Source organism: Petaurus breviceps, unplaced genomic scaffold (genome assembly GCF_028583685.1).
Source record: "Petaurus breviceps papuanus isolate PSGF00001 unplaced genomic scaffold, PetGlider_PUasm1.0 90879, whole genome shotgun sequence".
NCBI classification, from domain to species: Eukaryota; Metazoa; Chordata; class Mammalia; order Diprotodontia; family Petauridae; genus Petaurus; species Petaurus breviceps.
The window spans coordinates 3,027,896-3,041,797 of record NW_027187368.1 but is presented as its reverse complement, the minus strand read 5'-3'; the positions used below and the strand labels follow the sequence as shown (position 1 = coordinate 3,041,797).

At 38.2% G+C, this 13,902-nt stretch overlaps 1 pseudogene; it reads right to left on the bottom strand.

Annotated features, from left to right (window-relative positions):
- Positions 1-606: 606 nt before the first annotated feature.
- Positions 607-7,807, bottom strand: LOC138150488 (N-acetyllactosaminide alpha-1,3-galactosyltransferase-like; annotated as a pseudogene).
- Positions 7,808-13,902: the final 6,095 nt, after the last annotated feature.

Sequence of the window (13,902 nt, the reverse complement as noted above, 5' to 3'; positions counted from 1 at the left end):
CTTATTTGTGTTAGCTTTCAAAATACCTCAGAAATGTTTTTTTTTTAAAAAACATCTTTTTTACTTCTCAATATTCTACACACAACACACACACACACACACACACCCTACTTCCTATAGAACTTTCTTTTAGAAGTACAGTTAAGAAAAACCTGTTACCACATTGATATTGTCTAACTGTGTATGCCTTACTCTGTACCTACAGTATGACTGCCCCTCTACCAAGAGGATATTGACTTTATTTAATTAAAACATGTAGATCATTGTTTACTTCAAATGTGTCCTCTCATATTTTATCATGCCAAATGTGTTTCCCAGTGATAAACAACTGTTTCTTAAATTGTATTGCTCCCTTTAGACAAAGTCAGTGTGCATTTACATCCCAGTTACTATAGATTTATTTGTTATCCTGCATCATGCAAATTAGAAAGTTTGCTATTTCAGAGATCAAAAAGAATGTATGTATGTGCTGTTTAAGAAAATAATGGTTTGGGGTTGTTTTTGGTTAGCTTTTTGACTTTTAAAAGTTCTTAATTACTTCTTTCCTTAGGAACTGGTCTGAAGAATGTGCTCTGTAATCTACAAATTTAATGGTACAATCATAAATCAACAATTATTTTTAATCACATTATCATTCTTTGACTGCCAACCCATCTTGATTAATTTAGCATGTGAATTATCTTCCAGATGGTAGTCCCAACAGTATTCTGGTGATAAGATTTTAGTAGGTTTGTTTAAAAAGAAATACTTGTTTAGGTGACTTTTATCATGCCCCTTAACTTCAATTTCTTTCTCCTTGTCCTGAAGCATGCCCTTGCTGCATTCCTGGGTGAGGTTTAGAACTCCCTGAGTGTGCCCCTGAACACAGCAATAGAATAATAGAAGTTCCCTTGGTTAAAGGGGATGTATACTGATGAATCAGGCTGCTTCTTGTAATTGAAATCATTCAAATTTTCTGAAAACAAGTTGGGCCGGAATTGAGCAATCAACTTGCCCAGAGTCTCCAATCCAAATCCATGCTTTTTTTGGGGGGGGGAGGGGAGAAGAGGGTAGGGCAATTGGGGTTAAGTGACTTGCTCAAGGTCACACAGCTAGTAAGCGTGTCAAGTGTATGAGGCCGGATTTGAACTCAGGTCCTCCTCTCCAGGGCCAGTGCTCTCTTCATTGCGCCACCTAGCTGCCCCCAAATCAATTCTTAAAGATTTTATGTATGTCCATGCAGAAAAGGAAGTCAACTTTGTATCCTGGATGTGACTTGTGATATATTCCCAATTATCTTCATCCTTAGCATGTTATCATCCTACTTCTTCCTCCTCTTGATTTCAAAGACTTGATTATTTGAAGAAGACCTAACACAGTTGGAGGACTCTTCACATGGAGTTATCTGTCATGATATAAAATATAACTTTCTGGTTCACCATAAAATATTTGTCAGCAGATTTGATGAATTTCTCCAAGGTTTTATATCCATACTTAGGAAAAAATGAGAAATAGACAATTTTATCTTCACAAATTTATCAGTAAGATACATAGTATTAGCAAAAATTGTGTTACTGAAGCCCATATGCAGTAAAAACTCTTTGAGCCATGTTTCATTGGTATTGAAGGGTTGTTCTGAGCCAGCACCACTCTCTTTTGCCAAGTTATCAAGTTATCCTGCCTTTATGAGAAAAATCAAAGGTGCTTGATAATCTGTGAACTAGAGCATCAAGTTTTTTTTTTCTATTCATTCAACATTAATTTAACAAATTTGCTCAGATAAATATATTTGTTCATAAGTTCATGTATCTAGAGCTTAAAAGAACCTCAGAGACCCTTTGGTCCAACCCTTTCATTTTAGAGATGAGGAAACTGAGGCCCAGGGAGGTAAAGGACCTTACCCAAGGTCACATAGTTTCAGAGATAAGATCTAACATCAGATCATCTGATAATAGACTCACTGTTCTTTCCACTATACCATAGTGCCTCCCCATGTATGTCCCCAGAGGGAAGGACTCACAGTCTTAATGTGCACCAGGGCGAGAGGTTTCCATTCATGCTTCTACCTCCTTCATTGTCTCCTTTTCCCTCTGCCAAAAGATTTGCTACTTAGAAACTGAGTTTCTGGATGGAACCAGAGCTACTTGGATCCAGAGATGTCTACTGTGTACAAGGACAATGTTTCACACTGGATGGACATCAAAGTTTACATAACAATACTATATACAACCCAGGTACAAAAGAGCATGTTATAAACAATTTAGAGGGGAAAGGAAGGAGATACTTTTCACAGCTATGGACAAATGAGTTCTTGACCAAATGATGGATGGGAAAAATCCCAAGAGACAAAAGTAGAAAGTTTTGATTAATATAAAATCAGAAAGTTTTTGGAACAAGGCACTTAGAACTGGAAGGGAAAATAGGGGGGGAAAAGTAGGTTTCCAAGAATCTTTATCCCAGTATTTCATGTTTTTGGGCTTATTGAATACTATGATATTATGTTCAAATTGCTTCTGAACCTTGTGCACCTAATTTGCAACAAATTTCTCTTTTAAAGGTCTGATACTCAAGATATAGAGGAAATCAATGCAAATATATACAAACAAGAATGAATCCCCAAAAGATAAATTAAAGGCTATAAATAGGTAATTCTCAGAAGGAGATGAACAGATATGGAAGTTATCAGATTCTGCCTGAGTGGCATCAATGATTTAGAAAAGTTGAAACTTCTCTAACACAGAGTCACAAGGGTTGCCTTTAGAAAATGCTTTTCATATGTCATCTCACTCGATCCTCACAACTATCCAGTAAGGGAGATGTGATTGATATTATCATGCCTATTTTATATATGATGAAAGTGAGGCTCAGAAATATAAAATGACTTACCCCAAATTACACAGCTAATAAATATCAAAATCAGTAGTCAAGCCCAGGCCCCATCTGGCTTCAAGTTTGGTTCTCTTTTCATTGCATCAGTGTTAGTGGCCAGGGAAACAGGTAGAATCCTGCACCTTCCTGCATTGCTACCAGTGATGGATTAAAGAAATGTTTAAAGTTACTGATGGGCAGTTTGATAGTCTTTCATTAATCTGGAGGCAGGGGATGGGGGCCAGGTGGCGCAGTGAGTAAGAGCACTGGCCCTGGAGTCGGGAGACCTGGGATTGGTTCTGGCCTCAGACATTTAGCACCCACACAAAATAACTGGTTGTGTAACCTTGAGCAAGTTACTTAACCCCAATTGCTTAAAAAAAATCTGGAGGCAGGGGAACTCTCCTCAGTTTTTCTAGTATGAAGAAAATGGGCTTCAGTAGCAAAATTTTTGTTAATATCTTACTGATACATTCAGAGAAAGAATTAGAAAGAACAGAGTTTGAATGCAGATTGAAGCAAATTACCTGCTCCCTTTCTTTTTCTTGTTTGGTTTTGTTTCCTCTTTCCCATTGTTCATTCCATCTGATACAATCCTTCTTTATAACCTGATTAATGTCTAATGTGAAAGTATCTGCAGATCTTATACCTGATTGTATGCTGCCATGGGGGCAAGGGGAGGGGAGGGAGGGGAAGAAAATATGAAACTCAAAGAATTGTAGAAGTGAATCTTGTAAACTAAAAATAAACAACCAAATTAAAAAAATAAAAATATAAAAAAATATCTTACTGATAACATCTGTGAAGATAAAATTGCTGATTACTCATCTATTTCCTTGGTATGGATATAAAACCTTGGAGAAATTCATCAGATCTGCTGACAAATATTTTATGGTGAACCAGAAAGTTATATGTTACATCATGACAGATAGCTCCATGAAGATTTCCCCAACTGTGTTAGGTCTTTTTGAATATTCAAATCTTTGAAATCAACGGGGTGGGGGTGGGGAAGAGGTGGGGTGATAACATGCTGAGGATGAAGATCATTGGGGAATATATCATAAATCTCATTCAGGATGTAATTGACTTCCTTTTTTGCATGGATGTGGATCAAATCTTTAAGAATGAATTTGGATTGGAGACTCCGGGTGAGTTCGTTACTCAGCTCTGGCCCAAGTGGTATTCAGAGAATTTGAATGATTTCAATTATGAGAGGCAGCCTGATTCAGCAGCATACATCCCCTCTAACCAAGGGGATTTCTATTATACTACTGCAGTGTTTTGGGGCATACCCCAGCAAGTTCTAGATGGAAAGAAAAAGCAGGCATACCCTGCACCTACCTTCCAAAGGCAAACACAATTAAGCCCACTATGATATTTTTTCTTTGTAATGATGTTCTAGGTATTTTCTAATAAATGCCTTCTGACACAATTGGAACATACCAGTCTGTCACAGTTAGAACATCTAGGCATCCTCTGTTGAAACACAACAACAACCTGCAGAACAAAAGAAAGTGAAGAAAACCTCTTTTACATAGATGGGGACTGATGTCAGTGATCAAAGTTGAAGATCATCTGGAATGACACCCCTTATATCCCCATCACAAAGGAAGCTCAGGTATAAACCATAGTCTTGCCATTTCCCAGGGATAGCAAGGCAGACAGTCTAGAGCAGTCACTCTCATGGCCTCTCCAGGAAAGGCCTCAGGGGACACCAGATGTGTCATTCCTCATGTGTCGAGGCTATTTATTTGAAACCATGATTGTGAAAAGAAGCACATACCATCATCTAATTACACCTACACATGAATGTGTTGGAAGCCTGAATTGAAACTGGTTCACCTTCCACAACAAAAATTCATGTAGGCATTGGGACTATACTGAGGAAAGGAAGATGGAAAGAACATCGAGGTCTTTATTTTTGTCATCTCTCTCAGACACCCTGAGACTCCTAAATTCTCTGGTATTTTTATTTAGTGCTCTTTTTCTTTTTAATAAAATATACCTTATTTAATTTTAATTTAAAAAAATTTTGAGTTCCAAGTTCTCTCCCTCTTTCCGCCCCTTCCCCAACCCATTGAGATATCAAGTAATATGATGTCAATTATACATGTGAAGTCATGCAAAACATATTAGCCACGTTGTGGGGGAAAAAAACCACAAGGAAAAGGAAGTAAGTGAAAAAAGTCTGCTTCAATCTGTTTTCCCCGTCTACTTCTACACCCAAAGTAAGTCTTGTTATTGTTTCTACCAAGACTGTGAGGAGAGTTAGGCCTTATCAGAGCAGCTATGTGAGATAATGGAATTAGTGTTAGATTTAGGATTAGGGACAATCTAGTTCAAATCCTGGCTATACTTCTTCCTGCATAGATAACCCAAGGTAATCAGATGACTCATGTGGAGTCACTTAACCTTTCTGGGCCTCAGTTTCCTCAGTTACAAAATGAAGGGGTTGGGCTAAGTGTAATCACTCCCATTTGGAAATGCTCTGTTTCTCTGCCACAAACCAGCTGTACAGCTCCACTTGTTTTCATCTTCCTGGGCCTTTATTCCTTTGTCTGTAAATTCAAGGGTACAGACCAATTGACTGCTAAGATCTCTTTTAGCTCTAAAACCTTATTATTTTAAATAATCATCCCTTAATTTTTCTTTTTGGTGACTTGAAAATTTTTTTTCCATACAATTTTCTTAAAATTAGGAATGGTTGTATATACATAAGGCAGGAATTCATGGAAAACAGAATTTCCACTTAATAGTCCAGATTTTCTCTGAATTCACCAATTCTATCTTATTTCTTCCATTGTTCTCCAACAGAGAAAATAAAGGATAGAAACATTTGCTAGTGAGAGATGCAGAGGCCATGGCTAGGTAGTCAGAGGCCATGGGAAGAAGCACAGAATTTGCTGTTTACTAGTTATGTGACTTGGAGTAAGTCTCTAACCTTCTCTGAGTTCCTGTTTTCTCAATTTTAAATTGACAATAATAATAGTTGCCTCTAAAAAATTCTTTGAGTTTTTCTAACACCACCCTACTCTATCTGGAGAGAAGGAAAGTATACCAAATTTTCCTTTAAATTTGTGTAAGAATCCAGGCTTGGGCTTACTTCTTTCCTTTCCTTATTTTTTTTTAAATAAGTAGAAGTGTTTGAAAAGAGACAGAGGCTTAAAAGAAATAAAAGTCAACATCTCCCCCCATCATTTGGAATCTTCCTCAGGCTGATGCCATGTAACAAACCTACTATCTCATTCTGAGCTTTGCCTTTGTATCCCATTCATATAAGGCAGAGATTTTGTTCTAACTCAGGATTAAGCCAGTCTAACAGGTAGGCTTCTTTTGAATGATGGTAAGGCCCTTCTGTTGTATTCTTCCTAAAAGTAAAGGGAGCAAGGCAAGAGATATTTACTCTAGCTTGAAATGCTTCTGTGTATATTGGCTCCAGTGGAAGGAAGGCTAAAAAAATGAGGGTGGGTAGGATGGAAGGGTTCTGAATGAGGTAAAGTCCTAAAATAGTCAGCTGAGGGCAGCATAGACACTTTAGGAAAAGTTAAATCTATGGGGTTTCAGCATTAAGACTCAGTTTCTGAGTGTGCCTTGTTGTTGTTTTGGGGATGCCCATGTGTGGCTATGCTTGACCAATCTGCTGAGTGGCTAAGTCAGGGGCCTTCCCTAGAGACTGATTAACTATTCTTGGTACCTACTTGGAACTGAAGCATATGTGTGCATGTATAGCATATATTATATTCATATATTTTAAAACATTATATCAGATATATTATATGTGTATTCTATATATACATGTATGTTTACATAATACAGATATGTCTATGTATATACACATATAAAATATAAAATATTTCTAAATATAATCTACTCTAAATATTATGCAGCTTAAATATTATAATAAATAATACTATATATAATATTACTATAATATAAAGGTGTTTTAATTTGCAATTCTCTTATTAGTAGTAATTTGGAGCATTTTTGCATATAGTTACCATGAAGAAGTATCTTTTTATTTTTCCTTGAAAATTGTCTATTCATATTCTTTGTTTACCCATTTATTGGGGAAATAGTTTTTGGTCTTAAAAAAATTGTGTCAGCTCCCTTTTTATCTCGGAAATCTTAACAATTGCTTGGTTTTATTTAATTTAAAACATTTATTGAACAGTTATTATATACTGGACACTATGCTAAGCACTTAGGGTATAAAGAAATGTAAAAAAAAACCAATTCCTGCCTTCAAGGGGCTCATATTCTAATGAGGGAGACAACATGTAAATAACTAAGAAGATATATACATACACATGAAATATACACTGAGTTAATGGGAAGTAATCTCAGAGAGGAAGTCACCAGCTGTGTTTGAGCCAAGACTTGAAGAAAGCCAGAGAAACTAAGAGGCAAAAGCCTAAGCAGCCTCCATAAAAAGACCCAAGCTGGGGAATCAGACTGAGCCAGAAACATAACTGGCTCTCCAACACTCCCACTCACTGTATCTTGCCAACTTATCTGGGAGGTTTTCCTATCCTAAATCTCAGCTCCTACAGTCAGTTTTCCCCATGTCTCAAGAGTTTGGATTTCAGCCTCTTGGCGACATCTTGGAACCGACCTGAGTGAGTTTGGGGGATGTGATTGCTCATCTTCCAGTTTGGATCCTGCCCAGTCTATCTCCAGGCAAAGATTTCTTTTCCTTGCTCCAGAGTTTACCTAATCAACAACAGGTGTCATATTCTTTGCATCCCTGCAAATGGGATTGGAGCCTAGCATAGGGATTTGCATAGAACAGGCACTCATCATTCATTTAATTTGTTTGTTGAATCCTGTCTCTAGTTTACTGAAAACAGCAATTTATTCCTCAAGATGTTACTGCCTCTTCTTTGCTCATAGATCTTATATGCCATTTTCTGTAAATATTTTTAAACATTACCTTCATTTTGGTTTTGATTATTTTCTTCATGGCTATATGGTTGGAACCTATGACTGTTCCCAAACCTGTTTCATGCTTTGTCCAATTTAGATACTAGATTTGATAAATGTATGAACAACAGGGTGCATTACCATTGAGGTGTTTGATGTATAGGAAACATACCCATATAGACAGAGATTTTTATAAGGAAATATATTCTGGAACAGTATTTCCTAGAATCTGACTTGCTATGATTTATTGCATCACAGAGTTTCTAGTACTGACTTCCAAGATGGAATACTGTGCATCAGGACATCTTTTAGAAAATATGTATAAAATTAAGGGGTGGGATTGAATAATATAAAATCGCTTCCAACTTGAAATATTATGACCCTATGATCCTATAACCTGGTTGGTTCAGAGGTGAATGAGTTTTCTTGGAGGTTAATGGACAATCACAGGCCATTTCTGTAAACTGTCAGAGGAGTGGGGCCAATGATGAAAGAAAGGGAGAAAAATTATGGTAAGGCCATTTTGTTGAGCAGGTCACATTACATAAATGGAGTATGATAGAACAGAGAAAAAAATATATATTTTTTCTGAAGCCAAAGAAATCAGGTTTTAGATGACCCATGGGGGAAAAATTTTTTTTCAAGGACAAAATAAAGTCTTATGGCATGTGCCTTTCAGCATAGGAGCTGGCCGTGATAATGGCCTTCATCTTGATCTCAATGAGTCTTATGTGCAATAATAAATTATATGAGGGACATTCTTTATCATGAAATAGGCCAAGAAAGACTAGGATAACTGGATGGTGTGATGACACCAGCAGTTCAGTGTAAGAATATGTATGTAGTTGAGTGATTCTCAGCCCAGTCTATTCTTTCACTAAAAAAATCTGTCCACTAGGGGTGGCCAGGTGGCGCAGTGAGTAAGAGCGCTGGCCCCAGAGTTGGGAGACCTGGGATTGGTTCCGGGCTCAGATACTCGGCACCCACACAAAAATAACTGGCAGTGTAACCTTGAGCAAGTTACTTAACCCTGGTTGCTTTAAAAAAAAATCTGTCCACCAAAGTTGACCCACTAGCGAGATTATTATTAGCAATACTAAATTTCTTCTGGTAATTTTAAAAACATAATTTAAAGCATTGTATAGTGGAGAGAACAATGGTTTGGGAGTTGAGATTAGGTCTATGAACTTAAAGAATGCATTTAAGGAATGATTGGATAGTTTCAAAGAAACCTGGTGAGACTTGTATGAACTGATGCAGAATGAAATGAGCAGAATCAGAAGAACAATTCATATAGAAAAAATAGTATAATGATAAAAATCTTGGAAAAAACTTAAAAACTAATCAACACAATGATCAACTGCAATTCCAGAGACTTGTGGCGGAACATGCTATCCACCTCCTAAAAGAGAGGTGATTATCCCATGGTGAAGATTGAGTGAGACATGGACATTGGCAGATTTGTTTTGCTTTATTGTGCATATTTGTTGCAAAGGTTTTGCTTTTCTTTTTCAGTTGGGAGAGTGGAGTGGGAGGAAAACAAAATAGCTTCTTGTTAACTGAAAAACAAAATAAATTTAAAAACATAAGGCAGTTGATAACTCTAGCCTTCAGTTTCCTCTTCTATAAATATTGAATGGCCTAATAAGTCTCTCTAGCTAGAAAATCCCAGTATTCCACAAATCATAATGTTTAAGAAAATGAATTATTAATGAAGATTGAGTAAAAGAACTTTGCCCTGGCCTCTTTTTAGCACTTATCCCTTGAACCAATTGTTTCTATACTAATCTTTCCCTCTACTAAATTGTAAGTAAACTCCTATAGAACAAAATCAAATCTAATCCAATAAAATAAATGTTAATTAAGCACTTGCTTTGTGTAAGGCACTGTACTAGGTACTTGCCCTCAGGTAACTTACATTCTCTTATTTATCTTTGTATTATCTCCACCAGATCCCCTAGCCTTTCCCCCTCAAAAAAATTACCTTGTATTTATTTTGTGTTCTAAAAGTCTTGGTATTATCCATGTCCAACTCTTTATGAACCCATTTGGAGTTTTCTTGGCAAAGATACTGGAGTGGTTTGCCAATTCCTTCTCCATCTTGTTTTACAGATGAGGAAACTGAGGCAAATAGGGTTAAGTGATCTGCCTAGGGTTACTCAGCTAGTAAGTTTTCTGAGGCTAGATTTAAACTCACAAAGATGAATCTTCCTGACTCCAGTTTTGGCACTCTATCCACTAGGCCACCTAGCTGCCCCTAAAGGCCTTAGTGGAGTTTTAAGCTATGAAAGCTTAAAACTTTACAAAGACTTTGGGGATACTATGTGTGTGTGTTTGTATACACACAAATGTGTACACATTCACATATATTTATATGTGAATGTGTTGTTACCCCTCTTTCCTCTACCCCTTTACCTGCCAATAGAATGAAAGGTCCTTAAGGACATTTAAGATATCTACAAGATAGGGGCAGCTAGGTGGCTCAGTAAATAGAGCACCAGCTCTGGAGTCAGGAGGACCGGAGTTCAAATCCAGTCTCAGACACTTAACACAAAACTAGCCATGTGACCTTGGGCAAGTCACTTAACCCCAATTGCCCTACCTTCCCCCCTCCAAAAAGCAAAAAGAAAAATCTAAAAAAAAAAAGACATCTAGTTTGAGATGTCCTGTTCCTAATTTCCATACTACTGTTGTGGGAAAATTTTGCAGCATTGTTTGAATCTAGCCTTTGGAGTGAGAGACCAGATCTGTTGCTTAGAGATTAAACTTATTTAATGCTTAACTCAGGTTATGCTGATCCCAAAACCTTCCAGGGGAACCAGATCCTAAGGCTGATGTAAGACGTTTTTTTCCCCATTATACATTTCAAGCAACCTACCCATCTTATTTGGATGGGCCAGCCTCTGTGCTGGCCAATGAGCTCTTGTTTCCTTTTTCCTTTGTTTGAACTCTATATAATGTAAAACTTACAGAGTCTGGGGGATGGGGTGTGAAGCAGGCCACCTTTTTCAGCTCCCTACCCTATCTAGTCAGATAGTTTAATAAATTTCTTTCTAAAATTTTTCATTTCTGGGTTTGTTTTCTGCTGACGCTGTCAGGGGTACCACCATCCTGTCTCTAGGCTTCCAACCTAAGTATCATCCTGGACTCCTCACTCTCATTCTACCCCCATACCCAATTAGTAGTCAAGTCCTATCTTTTCAGCCTTCATAATCTCTCATATATAATCCTGAATTCTTTTGTAAAGGCAAAGTATCTTTTGACTCGCTTCTTACCTAGCCTTTAATTACTGAATGGGTGTTGCTTCTGACAAATTGAGAACTGGGAAAGACATTAGCTTAAAAAAGCCAAGGTCTTCCACTGTATCTGGGGCCATTGCCAGTTGACCTGATCTATTATGTCTTGCCACTGAACTCCCATTACTCTGGAGGAGAGAGTAAGGCTGATGATTTCGAATAGCTCTGCCTCATTTAAATCCAATTCACTCGCAAGTCAAGACATCACCCTCCTGATGTCATTGGTCCACTTCAAGAATAAAGGATGAACAACAATATACATGCCTCCCTTTTCTCCTCTGACAGGCTTCAAAAACATTCTTTTTCTGAGTTTTGTCACATTTCATTTATGATATGCCCTGCCCAGCAAAATGCCATTATTATCCTCCCTTTCTTTCATCATTGGCCCCTACTCTTCTGACAGTTTACAGAATTGGCCTGTGATTGTCCATTAACCTCCAAGAAAACTCATTCACCTCTGAACCAATGAGATCATAGGATCATAAGGTCATAGTATTTCAAGTTGGAAAGGACCTTAGATCATCCAGTCCCACCTCTAATTTCATATGCATTTTCTGAAAGCTGTTCTAATGCACAAATTCCATCTTGGATGTCAAAAATAGAAAGCTTCCTAGTTGGTGTCCCTGCCTCAGGTCTTTTTGCAATTAGTCTCTCCTCCATGTAACTCCCCTACTCAATAAATGCCAGTGACTCCCGATTACTCAAAGGATATAATATAAAATCACTTGTTTGACTTTTAAAGCCCCTTCCTACCTTTCCAGTCTCATACTTCACATTATACTCTTGCTTTTATTTTGTGAGCCAGTGACACTGACCTTTTTGCTGTTGCTTGAATAAGACACTCCATCCCTCAACTGCAGCATATTCTCTGGCTGTCTCTATGCTTGGAATTCTCTCCCTCCTCATCTCTGCCTTTTGGTTTCTTTTGCTTCTTTCAAGTTTCAGCCAGAATCTCACCTCCTTCTGGAAGGTAGGATCCCCTTAATGCTAATATCTTCCCTCTGATATTATCTCCAATTAAATCTATATATAGCTCATTTGTACATAGTTTTTTTTGTTTGTTTTTTGCATGTTGTCTCCCCATTAGACTAAGAGCTTCTTAAGAGCAGGGACTGTTTGCCTTCCTTTCTATCCCTTAGCCCAGGAGTGGGGAATCTGTGGCCTCAAGGTCACATGTGGCCCTCTAGGTCCTCAGGTGTGGCTCTTTGACTGAATCCAAGTTTGGCTTTACCTGGCTTTAGTAGGCACTTAATAATTCCTTGTTGATGTGACTTCAAGGCAGGGACTTTTTCATTTCTCTATCCCTGGAGCCTGACAAGTGCCTGGTACGTAGCAAGCACTTGTAAAATGTTTGCTGTTGCCTCTATATAAAAAAAATTTTGTAATCAGTGAAAAAAAAGAAGCTGCTATTTTCAATTTATGTCTTCATTGTTGGTAGTCACAGTAAACAGAACCTGAGTTAAAGAAAAAAAAACAGCCCACTATGTCAAATACATGGAATAATCCAGCATCGCTGAGAATTGGGGCTGCCTCAGGGGGTTTCATCTGAATAGGAAGCTGCTGGTGAGCAATGGCCACTTCTCTACGATATATAGTCTTTGAGAACTAGAGCATTGGAAGGTTCAGTGAGGCTAACTGAGGAGTTAATAGCCTGGGGTCTAACACAGCCTGTGTGTGTTAGAAGAAGGACTTCAACCCAAGTCTTCTTGGCTTTAAGGCCAGCTCTCCATCCCATATGCCATTTACTAATTAGCTTTGAATTAATATAAATCTTAGCAGTGAGGACTTCCCCACACACATTTAGTTTTTATTTATTTTTGTCAATTATATGTAAACAAAAATTTCTAATGTTTACTTTTTTTTTAAATAAATTTTATTGAAGTGATTTCTTTCTCTCCATCACCAGAATATTTCCCTGCATTGCTCCTCCATGCTCCCCCAGAAAGCCATCTCTGATTACAAATGATTTTTCTTTTGGGGTTAATGGGGGAAGAGAAAAGTCAGCACAAATGATTAACACATAAAAAAGCCCACAGAAAACCCAAACCTCTGATCTCTGCAAAGTCATGGGATTAGGGAGTCTTCTCTGATCTCTCATTTAGAGATGTATTTTTCTGTATAATTTTCCCACATTCACTAGTATTGTTTTGAGGTGGTTCTAAACTTCAATTTCTGTAGTCTTGAAAGCTTCCTGAAAAGGGAAGAAGTTAGGCAAGGGCAGGGAGACTGGCTTCCCTAGTGTAAAGACTTCCCTTGTGTCTAGCTAGCCACTGGAGAAAGAGAAAAGGAGGAGAGAAAGAGGGAGAGAAACTGAGGAAAGCCCCCTCAAGCCCTTCCAGCATCTCTGCTGGTCAGTGGCAGGCTCTTGAGTCTGAGTGTACATTGGCTGCATGGGGTTGCCTGCTGGCTTTGGAAAGTGACGCCTGGAGTCCCTCAGCATAACCTACAAAGGCCAGGACCATAAGGGAGAATGCAGCCAGGCATACTGCTTTGGCTTCACACATCTAGGAAGGTGTGACTCCCTAATGCTCCTTGTCTGGTAGCCAGGTGAGTTCCTGGGATGCATGCAGTCATCATCTTCCAGTTGTCCTGGGGCAGATGAGGGGGACAAAGGAGTCACAAAGAATTCTTCATCAAAAGTCCCTTCATTTTCATCATTCTCTGGGTCACTTGAAGCAGATATAGTATCACCATCATCCAAAGAGGAACCTGCAGGTGGGACTTCCTGATCTCATCGACTTCCTGCCTCACTCTCTTTGTGATCTTCTTCCCCTTCCCCTTTTACTTCTACAGCTCTTTTCCCTATAGCACCCATGTAGCTGGGCTCCAACTTAATTTG